At 38.2% G+C, this 14,312-nt stretch overlaps 1 protein-coding gene and 1 long non-coding RNA gene across 4 annotated transcripts in view; one reads left to right on the top strand and one right to left on the bottom strand.

The window, feature by feature from the left end:
• MELK (maternal embryonic leucine zipper kinase) overlaps positions 1–2,896 on the bottom strand; it is an 84,259-nt gene extending 81,363 nt beyond the window's left edge. For 2 of the 3 annotated variants that reach the window (XM_079113532.1, XM_079113533.1), the window contains exon 1: positions 2,763–2,888. The gene's annotated coding sequence lies outside the window, so the exon portion shown is untranslated. Of the gene's footprint in view, positions 1–2,762 lie in introns of all 3 variants that reach the window. The other variant, XM_079113531.1, reaches the window with a different exon arrangement.
• Positions 2,897–3,005: 109 nt separating this feature from the next.
• LOC306645651 lies at positions 3,006–13,551 on the top strand. The gene is made up of 3 exons (XR_013759690.1): positions 3,006–3,142; positions 4,681–5,006; positions 12,798–13,551. It is a non-coding gene; the product is annotated as an uncharacterized lncRNA (long non-coding RNA).
• The last annotated feature ends 761 nt before the right edge of the window (positions 13,552–14,312 follow it).

Below are 14,312 nucleotides of genomic sequence, written 5' to 3'. Positions count from 1 at the left end.
GGGATTGAACCCAAGGGCACGTTACCACTAAGTCCTTTTTATTATTTTTATTTTTTTCGAGACAGGGTCTCACTAAATTGCTTAGGGCCTCACTAAACTGTTGAGGATGGCCTTAAACTTGGTGATGGGTCACCACACCCAGCTTAACAAGACCCTGTCTAAATTAAAAATAGGTGCACCTGGCTTAACAAGATCCTGTCTAAAATAAAAATAGGGCTGGGCATGTACTCCATGGTAGAGTGCTCCTGGGCTCAAACCCCAGCATAAAAAAAAAAGAAAAGAAAAGAAAACTAGAGAAATTTGGGAAGGAAAAATACAAAACTCAAAAAAAAGAGAGAGAGAAACAGCATTTAAAAAAAAAAAAAAAAGGGTTTTAGGCTCAACATAAAAGAACTGGAAAAAGAAAATGGGCAAAAGACATCCTAATCCAATAAAAGGTTATTAGCCATTTCTCAAAAAGAAATGGTACTCAAACAACTTAATAAGGATATTGAACTTTTTACTCTGCCTATACCTGTCTGAATTGAGCAGGCAAACATTAGAAGAAAAGTCAGGTCCTGGTGCTGTGCTGAGGGAAAATTGATTCTCACTGGGCACTTGAAGGCATAGAATTAGAACTCCTAATAGCAACACTAATTCAGAAATCTTTTAAAAGGCATTTGTCATTAGGGTCAATGTGAGAATAAAATTTGCCCCATTCCCAAAAAACTGGGAAAACAGGACTTAGGATTTCTAAAACAAGCAATTACAGCAGTTAAAGTCTAAAGGTCAACACAAAATTCAAAAATTTCTGGGATCCTAAGGAGGGAAAGAAAAAGAGCAGGGGAATGAAAATAGAGGAATGTTGGACTATAAATCTGTGGAAAGTTGTCTGCTACAAAAATAAGCTAACAGATTCACTGCAGAACAGAGCTCCAAATAGTGCAGTGCTGGGGTACTGAGAACAAGGGCTAAACAGGAAACAGAGAGATTTCAACGTCTTAAAAAATCATAAGATGGAAATGGATAAAGGAAATATACCAGGTCTCAGGAAGAGTCCTAAGTGCCACTACTGCCCTCCACACAAAGAACTGGTCTATTTCAAATTGTCACTCTCAGAAGGAAAATGCAATTTGTAGTATGATGTTGGAATTCAACATCAAATTAGAGATATAAGGAAATCATAATTCATTTTGTTGTTGTTGTTTGTTTGTTGGTACCAGGGACTGAACTCAGGGGCATTTAACTACTAAACCATATCCCCAGCCCTTTTTTTTTTTTTTTTTTTTTAATTCATTTATTTTTGGACAGGATCTCACTAAGTTGCTTAGGGCTTCACCAAATTACTGAGGCTAGCTTTTAACTTACAATCCTCCTACCTCAGCCTCCAAATCTCTGGGGTTACAGGCATGCACCACCTTGCCTGGCCACTTTTTAATTTTGAGACACAGTCTCCCTAAATAGAAGATTTGGAGGCATCCATAACTAAGTACTTGAACTTCTCTAAGGAAACAAGAAATTGGCTAGAATTATGGCCTGGGGTTGTAGCTCAGTGGTAGAGCACTTGCCTAGCACATGTGAAGCACTGGGTTTGATCCTCAGTACCACATAAAAATAAATAAAGGCATTGTGTCCATCTACAACTAAAAAAATATTTTTTAAAAAAGAAATTGGCTAGAATTAATGGGAGGAGGTTTATGGTTAAATTTTATAGGACAGCAACAAATTGAGGGCATTTTGTTACTAAGAAAATTTTTTGGGCAATGCTATTATCTGATGCAAAATACATTTATGGTGCCTAGAGAGTTTAATAAGGCACTGATATGGAGAATAATTTCAAGCGAGAATATAGACTGGCTTACAACGTGGCCTTGTAATAAGGTTAATGAGCATCCTGCTCTGCCCTCCCTTGCATAAGTTTCTGAGGGCACCAAAGAGACATTCATTCCCAAAGGTATTAAGGTATTGATCTGCCATCTAAGTTGGTCCATAGTAGTTATTCAGGATGGTGAGATCCACTGGTGAAACAAGCCTCATGAAGATACAATAAGGCTTTTTCTGATTTCTCCCATACCCATGAGAAACAGAAATGAAAATATGAACAAAATATTAGAAATATTTCTCTCAAAGGAAAACTTGAAGCATGTTACCCTGACCTTCTCCCTATCCCACTAATCAAACAGAAATGCCAATGGTGAAACTCAAGAACAATTATTCACTGGGGTTTAATAATTCTCTTGAGATGCCTTCTCCAGGGAGTGTCCCTCCCCGCCCCACGACCCAGGCTTCTTGGTGGAAGTGACCTCGCTGCTGCTTCTTTGCTTTAGCCTTCCGTGCAGCTATTTAGTGAGTCCTGAAACCACTATCTTGAGGTTAAGGGAGGGGGGTGGATCGGACTCAGAAAAGGGGGTGGTAACACATTTACTTTTTTTTACTGGAATCCCACAGTTGTGCGGAGAGAACGCCAAACCCTTCTTGGAGCTCCTCTCACGGAGACAGCCATCGTCACGGAAACCGGAATGGAAATTCACAGTCTCCTGGGCGGCACGCACCGATAACCCCGTGAAGCCGGTTCCATCTTTCTCCTCACAGAGGAGAAATCCGAGGTTCGGAAAGGCTAAGAATCTCATCGGGGTACAGCGCTGGTAGTGTGGGTCTCCAGTGAACTCCTCCGTCTCCGGGAGCCAGGAGCGAACTGGGCTGCGGCGGCAACGCCCCGTGCCCCGCACAGCAGAGACCCCGGCCCTCACCTACCGCTGCGAAGGGCAGACGGGAGAACTGACCTGAGGGGCGGAGGGCCGGGCGGGGTAGGGCCGGACAGCACCGAGGAGCCCGCCAGCCGTCCGAGACCAAGCGGCAGAAGCTAGAAGACCTCAGGAATGATTTTCGAATGCCAGGATCCGGTCGCTTCCGCCCGCCAAAGGAATCAAACCTCCCGGGCCGGAAGGGGCGGGGCGCGCGCCGCCGAGCTCCAGGGGCGGGGCGCGCAGCTGTCGCGAGCGCGCGGGGCGCTGGATTCGGGTGGCCGGAGGTCCGGCGGTCTCGTGGGGGCCTAGATTACTTGGTCGGGGTCCACTGCTCCTGGGTGGACTGCTGAGGAGTGACTCAAGCCCTGGCTCTTCGAAGTGGAGTGTGCATCCTCCGGAGAGTGACGATTTCCCAGGTGGCATAGACGTGCAGAGTTACCCTACTCGGCTTTCTTACGTTCTCTCCTAAAGTTGATCTGCCGGAGATAAGTCCCTAGTGGTTACAGTTCTCATTTTCGCCTCCCCCCTCCTAAAGGCGGTTTTAGGAGAGAGATGAATGGATTTGCATTTTATTTTTTAATTTTTTTAATTTTAATTTTATTTTTTGGTACCAGGGATTGAATTGAACCCAGGGGCACTTAACCACTGAGCACATCCCCAGCCCTTTTTGGTATTTTATTTAGAGATAAGATCTCTCTGAGTTGCTTAGGGCCCTATTAAATTGCTGAGGCTGGCTTTGAACTGGTGATCCTCCTGCCTCAGCCTCCCAAGCCACTGGGATTATAGGCATGTACCACCACTCCTGTTTAGGATTCTCATTTCAGAGAAAGCTATCCACCAGCATCCTAGGAGTGGGCCAGGCCTGCCAAAGCAGGGTGGAGCTGTGTGTCTCTGGATGCCATGAATCTCAGTGCCACGTGTGACTGTGGCATCAGTGGAACAGGAAACAAAGGTTGCAGTCCATTCTCTGAAGACACCATTTATAGCTATGCTTTTTGCCTTCCAAGGTCATCCAGGCAAGCCAACCTCAGGCTACAAACTATGACCTGACTTTTATATACAATCCTATTGAGCAGGAAAGACACACAAAATTGAGTTTTGGGTCATACTCCTGGAAGAAAAAGAAATGGCTTAAAAAAAAAAAAAAGGAAAGGACAGGAAAAGAAAAAAAGAAACTATGAAAAATACTTCAGAGCCTGATGTGGCAGCAGCTCATGCCCAGTGACTCAGTAGGCTGAGGCAGAAGGATCACAGATTTCAGGACTGCCTCAGCAATTTAGCAAGACCCTATCTTAAAAAAAATTTTTAAACAGGCCAGGTACCATGGTGCAAACCTGTTATTCCAGCAATTTGGGAGGCTGAGGCAAGAAGATTAAAAGTTTAAGGCCAGCCTCAGCAATTTAACAAGGCCCTAAGCAATTTAGCAAGGCTGTGTCTCAAAATTTTAATAATAAATTAAGAATTCAGAGTATCACAGCCTTTGGGACGGGAGTCCCCTATGTTTCTCCTTTGCTGGGAAAGCAATAAATCTTTTTCCTTTTTCTCAAACTTGTGTCCTCATTATTGGATTGGCATCAGGAATAAGGACCAAGTTTTTGGCAACAATACTCCTGAAATAAAACCAATGCCCATTTAAAGCTAGTTTTACTTTTTCTAAGAAAAAATATAATAATCAAAGAAGCTGGAGGATCCAAGATGGCGGACTAGAGGGAGGCTGCATTCCTTGTCGCTCCATAATTCAGGTTTCAAGCAGAGGATATCTGTTTCTTGGTGAGGCAGGTTTTGCTGCTTATCAATCCCCTGCTGTTTACCCATTTGTCTACTGTGATCACCTACAGTCTGCCAGCATATCGACTACTTTTTGAGTGCAGATTATTCGCTAACTGGTGCCTATCATCTGTCACTTACCTGCCTCTTGCCTGCCCTTCATCTAAACATCACCCACCACTGGTAGCCAGCAGACCAACTGCAGACTGCTCCTGGATCACCAGCTGCCTACTGGTGCCTGGAAGTCCACTGTCACAGTACCTGCAGGTTTGGTTACACACGGCTGCCACCATTTTGGGACAACAGTCAGGACCTGTTGGATCCCAGGCCGGACTGACCAAGCCCTGTCTCCGGGACCCCCGCCCACACCTGCAAGCTGCAGCTCCTCATTTGCCAACACATTTGGAAGCCAGAGCAACCATCTTGGATTATCTGGGAAGTGGTAGCTCTCATCTTTAGGTGGGGCAAATCCCATCCTGAGATGCCTGCTGGAGACTGGAAGCTTTTTGTCAGGTATGTTTCATGCATCAGGCTACTGAAGTCTGGGAGGTTTGAATACTGTATGACTGTTATACTGTAGATTTTTTCTTTTTTTTTCTCCTTTTTGAAAATGTTTAAGTTTTTATTTCTTCACTTGTCTCACTCTGTTTTCCTTTTGTTTACCTGTTTCCTCAGAGTCTCTTTCTCCCTTTTCTCATTCTATCAACTTCTTTTGATTACACTTTCACTCTACAATCTAGAACTTCTATATACTTTTTTCCTATCCCACTAACAGTTATACCCTACACCCCTCCCCATCCTCCTTGTCCTCCATTAGAAACTGCAGACCTTATTGCAAATCTATTTGTTATATTGTAGGTAATAATTGAACTCATTCTGTTTATTATGACAATATAGTTAATGTCTTCATAGGGGTTATTTTGTTTAGGGTTACATATTGTCTGTACTGGGCACTGCTAATATTGATCTATCCCTCAAAGAAAAGGTTTTGGAAACCTATTGGGTAACTATAAGACTATAGGGGGAAATCGCAATACCCAAGATCTGTACTGCTAGAGGGAAAGATATATGAACAACATGAAAAAACAAGGGAAGAAAATGATCCAAACAAACCTAGATTCCATATTAATAGAATCCAGTGACAGCATGGTAGAAGAAATGTCAGAAAAGGGGTTCAGAATATACATAATTAAAATGATTCATGAACCAAAGGATGAGATAAGAGAGCAAATGCAGGCAATGAATGATCACTCCAATAAGCAGTTGAAAGAGCAACTGCAGGAAGCAAAGAGATAGAGATTCTCAAAAAAAAAAAAAAAAAAAAAAAAAACAAAACCAGAAATCCTTGAAATGATGGAAACAATAAAAAACTCAATGGAAAGCATTATCACCAGACTAGATCACTTGGAAGACAGAACATCAGACAATGAAAACAAAATATTTAAGCTTGAAAATAAAGTTGCCCCAACAGAGAAGATGGTAAGAAATCATGAATGGAACCACCAGGAACTGTGGGACATCATGAAAAGACCAAATTTAAGAGTTATCAGGATTGAGGAAGGCACAGAGATACAAACCAAAGGAATGAACAACCTATTCAATGAAATAGTATCAGAAAATATCCCAAACCTGAAGACTGAAATGGAAAATCAAATACAAGAGGCTTACAGAACACCAAATGCACAAAATCACAACAGATCCACACCAAGGCACATTATAATGAAAATGCCTAACATACAAAATAAAGATGGCTTTGAGAGAAAAGCCTCAGATTACATATACGGGGAAACCAATATGGATATCAGCAGATTTCTCAGCCCAGACCCTAAAAGGTAGAAGGGCCTGAAACATATTTCAAGCTCTGAAAGAACATGGTTGCCAACCAAGAATCCTATACCCAGTAAAACTAACCTTCAAATTTGAAGATGAATTAAAATCCTTCCATGACAAACAAAAGTTAAAAGAATTTACAAATAGAAAAACTGTGCTATAGAATATTCTCAGCAAAATATTCCATGAGGAGGAAATGAAAAACAACAATGGAGGTCAGCAAAGGGAGGAACAACCTTAAAGGAAAAACTAAGCAAAAGAAAAGCCAAGTCAAGTTAAAAACCAAAAGTAAACCCAAATGACTGGGAATACAAATCATATCTCAATAATAACCCTGAAGGTTAATGGCCTAAACTCAACAATCAAAAGGCATAGACTGGTAGAGTGGATTAAAAAGAAAGATCCAACAATATGCTGCCTTCAAGAATCTCATCTCATAGATAAGGACATCCACAGAGAAAAGATAAAAGGATGGGAAAAACCTACCATACACACAGACTCAGTAGAAAAGCAGGGGTTTCCATTCTTATTTCAGATAAAGTGGACTTCAATCCAAAGTTAGTCAGAAGGGATAAAGAAGGACATTTCATACTGCTTAAGGGAACCATAAATCAGGAAGACATAATGATTGTAAATATTTATGCCCCAAACAACGGTGCATCCATGTACATCAAACAAATCCTTCTCAATTCCAGGAATCAAATAGACCACAACAAAATAATTCTGGGTGACTTTAACACACCACTGTAACCACTGGATAGATCTTCCAAACAAAAACTAAGAGAAACCATAGAACTCAATAACACAATCAATAACCTAGACTTAACAGACATATATAGAATATTCTATCCATCAACAAGTGATTACACTTTCTTCTCAGCAGCACATGGAACCTTCTCTTAAATAGAACATATATGCCACAAAGAAGTCCCTAGTAAATGCAAAACAATAGAGATACTACCTTGTGTTCTATCAGATCATAATGGAATGAAATTAGAAATCAACGACAAAATAAAAAACAAATTACTCCAACACCTGAAGACTAAATAATATGCAATTGAATGAAGCATGGGTAACAGAAAACATCAGGGAGGAGATAAGAAATTCTTGGAGGTCAATGAGAATGATGATACAACATATCAAAATCGCTGGGACACTATGAAAGGAGTACTAAGAGGAAAATTCATTGCATGGAGTGCATTCCAGAAAAGAATGAAAAGTCAACAACTAAATGACCTAACATTACATCTCAAAGTCCTAGAAAAAGAAAAACATAACAATACCAAAAGTAGTAGAAGACAGGAAATAATTAAAATCAGAACTGAAATCAATGAAATTGAAACAAAAGAAACAATTCAAAAAATTGACAAAACAAAAAGTTGGTTCTTTGAAAAAGTAAACAAAATAGACAAACCCTTAGCCACACTAGCAGAGAAGGAGAGAGAAAACTAAAATTACTAAAATTTGTGATGAAAAAGGAAATATCATGATAGACACCACTGAAATACATAACATAATGAGAAGCTACTTTGAAAATCTATACTCCAAAAAATAGAAAATATCAAAGACATTGACAAATTTCTAGAGACATATGCACCTCCCAAACTGAACCAGGAGGACATATACAATTCAAACAGATCAATATCAAGCAATGAAATAGGAGAAGCCATCAAAAGCCTACCAACCAAGAAAAGCCCAGGACCAGATGGATTCTTAGCTGAGTTCTACAAGACCTTCAAAGAAGAACTCATTCCAATACTTCTCATTGTATTCCAGGAAATAGAAAAGGAGGGAACCCTTCTAAACTCATTCTATGAAGCTAGTATCACCCTCATACTCAAACCAGACAAAGACACATCAAGGAAAGAAAATTTTAGACCGATATCTCTGATGAATATAAACACAAAAATTCTTAACAAAATCTTGGCAAATTGCATCCAAAAACATATTAAGAAGATAGTGTACCACGATCTAGTGGGGTTCATCCCTGGCATACAAGGTTGGTTCAACATACGGAGATCAATAAATGTGATTCATCACATCAATAAACTTAAGGGTAAGAATCATATTATTTCAACAGATGCAGAGAAAGCATTTGACAAAATACAACATCCCTTCATGCTCAAAACACTAGAGAAAATAGGGATAGTAGGAACATACCTGAACATTGTAAAGGCTATGCTAAACCCATGGCCAACATAATTCTTAATGGAGAAAAACTGAAAGCATTCCCTTTAAAAACTGGAACAAGATAGGGATGCCCTCTTTCACCACTTCTATTCAACATTGTTCTTGAAATACTAGCCACAGCAATTAGACCAAAGAAATTAAAGTGATATGAATAGGAAAAGAGGAACTCAATCTGTCACTATTTGATGATGACATGATTCTATATCTAGAGGATCAAAAAAACTCCTCCAGAAAACTTCTAGACTTCATAAATGAATTCAGCAAAATAGCAGAAATCAATATGCATAAATCTAAAGCATTTTTATTCATAAGCGATGAACATCTGAAAGGGAAATGAGGAAAACAACTCCATTCACAATAGCCTCAAAAAAAAATAAAATATTTGGGAATCAATCTAACCAAAGAGGAGAAAGATCTCTACAATGAAAACAACAGAACATTAAAGAAAGAAATTGAAGAAGACCTTAGAAGATGGAAAGATCTCCCATGTTCCTGGATAGGCAGAATTAATATTGTCAAAATGGCCATACCAAAGGTGCTGTACAGACATTTCTCATAAAAATAGAAAAAGAAAAAGCAATCATGAAATTCATCTGGAAGAACAAAAGACCCAAAATAGCCAATGCAATCCTGGGCAGGAGGAGTGATGCAGGAGGTATCACTGTACCAGACTTAAACTCTACTACAGAGCAATAGTAACAAAAACAGCATGGTATTGGCACCAAAATATACAGGTAGACCAATGATACAGGATAGAAGACACAGAGACATACCAACATAAGTAGCTATCTCATCCTAGACAAAGGTGCCAAAAACGTACAAAAAAAAAGATAGCCTCTTCAACAAATGGTGTTGGCAAAACTGGAAATCCATATACAGTAAAATGAAATTAAACCCCTATCTCTCACCCTGTACAAAACTCAACTCAAAATGGATCAAGGATCTAGGAATTAGGCTCAAGATCCTTCACCAAATAGAAGAAAAAGTAGGCCCGAATCTCCAGCATGTTGGCTTAGGACCACACTTCCTTAACAAGACCCCCATAGTGCAAGAAATAAAAGCAAGAATCAATAAATGGGATAGATTCAAACTAAAATTTCTTTTTCTCAGTACAGGAAACAATAATGTGAAAAGAGAGCCAACAGAGTGGGAGAAAATCTTCTCCACACACACTTCAGAAAGAGCACTCATTTCCAAAGTTTATAAAGAACTTAAAAAACTTTACACCCAAGGTCGGGTGCTTGGTGGGTTTAGCTGTGACTGGATTGTTTTCCTCCAGGGTTTCTTACTTGGGATCAATGCGGCGCCATCGCGTGTTTTGTGAGACCAATTCTGAGAATGCGAAGCAGAGAGAAAGGGCCAAAATTGAGGCGAATCTGAGGCATGCTGATGGGACTTAGGTTCTCTGATTCGGAGAGAATGTAGGAGCTGCTGTCTGGTTGGCTTTAAAAATGTGATTCCAGAGGAGCTTGAGGGAAGAGTCTGAAGTGAGCATGCTCCGACTCTTCATTCAAAGAACCCCTTTCTGCATGATGCTTTGCTACTTAGAGGGAATCAAGGAAATGAGATTCCAGCCAGAAAGATTGGGGACAAGGAATTAACTCTTGAAGAAATGGGAAAAGACATGTGGATCTTGGAAGATAATTCTAAATATGCAGGGAAGGACTAACATTGAAGGTTTTTCTTAGAACATCATTTGTCATATTCATGTGATCAAGAATTTGAAGATTTATATGTAATAAGAACTTCACTATTTGAAGACTTCCACATTACTGAAATGAAAGGGGGAGTCACAATTCTCAAAGGAATATTTATGGACCATCTATAAATCCTAATATAAAGTGTTGTTCTTTAAATTATTTTCAAACATTGTTCTATATTGAGTAATCCAGTCTTGAAACTAGCACTCTTTGAGAGAAGCTTTGTGTTTATTTGATTCAGGACAAAACTTGGTAATAGTTCATTATAGGGCTGGGGAGATAGCTCAGCTGGTAGAGTGCTTGCCTCGCAAGCATAAGGCCCTGAGTTCAATCCCCAGTACTGGAAAAAAAAAAAAAAAATAGTTCATTATAAAGAATTGAAAGTTGACTTTTGTGAAATATTGATTTTTTTTTCTTTTTAGGTATAAGTAGTCTCAATATGTACAAGTATCAGTTACCATAGTAAGTGGTTAAAATTTTAGTTACTAACTGTAAATAGTTATATAAATTTTACTATTAGCTCTTTAGCTCATAAATTATTTTGCAAATAAAAGATGTACATCATCAAAAAAAAAAAAAAACTTTACACCCAAAATACAAAGAACCCAATCAATAAATGGGCTAAGGAACTGAGCAGACATTTCACAGAAGAAGATATACAGGTGATCAACAAGTATATGAAAAAGTGCTCATCATCTCTAGTAATTAGAGAAATGCAAATTAAAACCACCCTAAGATTTCATCTGACTCCAATTAGAATGATTATTATCAAGAACACAAGCAATAGTAAGTGTTGGTGTGGATGTTCAGAAAAAGGCACACTCATACATTGCTGGTGGAGTTGCAAATTAGTGCAGCCACTCTGGAAAGCAGAAAACTTAGAATGGAGCCACCATTTGATCCAGCTATCCCACTGCTCAGTTTATACTCAAAGGACTTAAAATCAGCATACTCAATGATGCAGCCACATCAATGTTTATAGCAGCTCAATTCACAATAGCTAGATTGTGGAACCAACCAAGATGCCCTTCAACTGATGAATGGATAAAGAAGCTGTGGTATATATATATACAATGGAATATTACTCAGTCATAAATAAGAATAAAATTATGACATTTGCTGGTAAATGAATGAGGTTGGAAAATATGCTAAGTGAAATAGGCCAAGCCCAAAAAACCAAAGGCCAAATGTTTTCACTGATAAGTGGATGATGACATTTAACCAGGTTGGGTGACGGATGGAAGAGAAGAATGAAGTAACTTCGAATGGTATAGAGGAAAATAGGTGAGCAGGGGTGGGAGACAGAAAGATAGTAGAATGAAACAGACAGTACTACCCTATGTATATGTATGATTACAAGAATGGTGTGAATCTATATTGTGTACAACTATAGAAATGAAAAATTATACCCCATTTGTGTACAATGAATCAAAATGCAAAATGCAGTCTGTAAAAATTTTAAAAATGAAATAAATAAACAATTTTTAAAAAAGAATTCAACATCTCTAGCAATTAGAAAAATTCAAATCAAAGCTACTCTAAGATTTCCATCTTACGCCAGTCAGAATGGCAGTTATCAAGAATACAAGCAACAATAAATGTTTGTGAGGATGTGGGGGAAAACATACACTCATAAGTTGCTGTGCGACTGCAAATTGGTGCAACCATTATGGAAAGCTGTATGGAGATTCCTTAGAAAACTTGGAATGAAACCACCATTTGACCCAGCTCCCACTTCTCATTTTACACCCAAAGGACTTAAAATCAGCATATTACAGTGATGCAGCCACATCAATGTTTATAGCAGCTCAATTCACAATAGTTAAGCTATGGAACTAACCTAGGTACCCTTCCACAGAAGAATGGATAAAGAAATTGTAGTGTATATACACAATGGAATATTACTCAGCCTTAAAAAAGAATGAAATTATGGCATTTGCCAATAAATGGGTGGATCTGGAGAATATCATGGTAAGTGAAATAAGCCAATCCCCAAAAAAGTCCAAATGTTTTCTCTGATATGTGGATGCTAACTCACAATAAGAGCAGGGAGCTAGGGAAGAATAGAGGTATTTTGGATCAGACATAGGGGAGGGAAAAGAAGGGAGGGGGTGTGGAGGTAGGAATGACAGTAGAATGAATCAGACATTATTACCTTATGTACATATATAACTACACAACTGGTGGGAATCTACAACATGTATAACCAGGAAATTGAGAAATTATACTCCACTTATGTATGATGTATTTAAAATTTTTCTGGACTATGTTTCTATTTTTTAAATTTTTTTGTAGTTGTAGATATACAGCATGTCTTTGTTTATTTTATGTGGTGCTAAGGATGGAACCCAGTGTCTCATACATGCTAAGCAAGCACTCTGCCTCTGAGCTACAGCCCTAGCCCCTGGACTATGTTTCTTATTATTGTTTATTCTTTAGTACACACTAGACTATCTTAATAGCACTATAAATAAACAGCAACTTATCCCCATGAGTCATCATTCTTTGCTAAACACTATATGAGGGCTTGTATATACATTATTTCTAGTCCTCTAAAGTAGGTATTCCTCTTCTCATTTTACAGATGAAGAAACTAAGACTCAAGGAATTTCAGCATCTGGTGAGAAAGAGATCCAGAGATTCAAAGCCCAGGCTTTTTCTATCATAGTTCTCAGTTAATGTTTGCTGAACTGAATATGGGAGCAGTTTGAACAATTAAAATTTTAGGTACCATACAAATATAAGAGATGTTGTGTATTAATGAAAATAACAAAGAATATGGATCTAAAGATTACTTTCATTAATAGGCAAAGGCAAAGGCTAAGGCTGGGGGTATGATGAGTGGGAAAGTGCTTGCCTAGCATGTGGAAACTGCTAGGCCCCAGCACAGAAAAAAAAAAGGCACAGGCAAAATATTCTAGAGTGGAGTATTATGCGACCAATATTTCAAAAAATTAGGTAAGTACAATGCTATCAGGGTTGCCAGATAGAATGCCAACATATTAGGGACATGGTTATACTAAAATATTATCCATTATCAAATTTAACTGGGCAGCCTATATTTTTATTTACTATATCTAATAACCCTAAATACCATGGAAGGGTATCTGATTTAAAAAAAAAATTTTTTTGTAGTTGTAGATGGACAGCATGCCTTTATTTTATTTGCTTATTTTTGTATGTGGTGCTAAGGATTGAACCCAGTGTCTCACATGTGCTAGGCAAGGACTCTGCCACTGAACCCTAGTCCCAGCCCAGGGTATCTGTTTTTTAAGTCAACAAAATAAGCTACCAAGATAAATAAATACCATAGCCCCATCTTTGTTTAGAAAATATAAGAAGCCAGGTGTGGCTTCTATAATCCCAGCTACTCAGGAGGCTGAAGCAGGAGGATAATAAGTACAAGACCAGCCTGAGCAACTCAGTGAGACCCTGTTTCAAAAAAAAAGGTAACGATATTGGAAAGTGGGAGAGGACTTACCTATAGCATGCCTTAGGCCCAGGGTTTGATCTCTAATACCAAAAAAATAAAAATAAAAAAAAGGAAATTTACATTTATTACTAAGAAATAAATAATACAGAGATTTCTTGTATGCTTGGTTCAGTTTCCCCCAATGGTAATGTTTTGCAAAACTATGGTACAATATCACAATCAGAATATTGACATTGATTAAATAATCCACTAATTTTATTTGGATTTTCCCAGTGGTACTCATTTGTGTATGTAATAAATTCTACAATAAATTCTACATATTTTTCATCTTATATTGTGCCAGTTTTTTTATCTTTTTCAAAATTTTTATTAATTTTTTACTGTACACATTTATGGGATACAGTATAATAATTCCACACATGTACACAATGTGTTAAGAAAAAATCAGGATATTAGGCATTTTCATCTTTTTTAACTTTTTAAAATAATTTTTGGTTAACACTATTGTACATATTTAGGGATACAATGTATATTTCAATACATGAATATAATGTGCGCTGATCAAATCAAGGTAATTAACATTTCTATCTCATCATTACTTTATGCTTGGAGCCTTTGAGTTCCTTAAATTCTATATAATTTTATCACCTGTGTAAATTCATGTAC

Source organism: Sciurus vulgaris (assembly GCF_902686455.1).
Source record: "Sciurus vulgaris genome assembly, chromosome: 15".
NCBI classification, from domain to species: domain Eukaryota; kingdom Metazoa; phylum Chordata; class Mammalia; order Rodentia; family Sciuridae; genus Sciurus; species Sciurus vulgaris.
The sequence above is the reverse complement of the archived record's forward strand: the minus strand, read 5'-3'. Positions and strand labels throughout refer to the sequence as shown.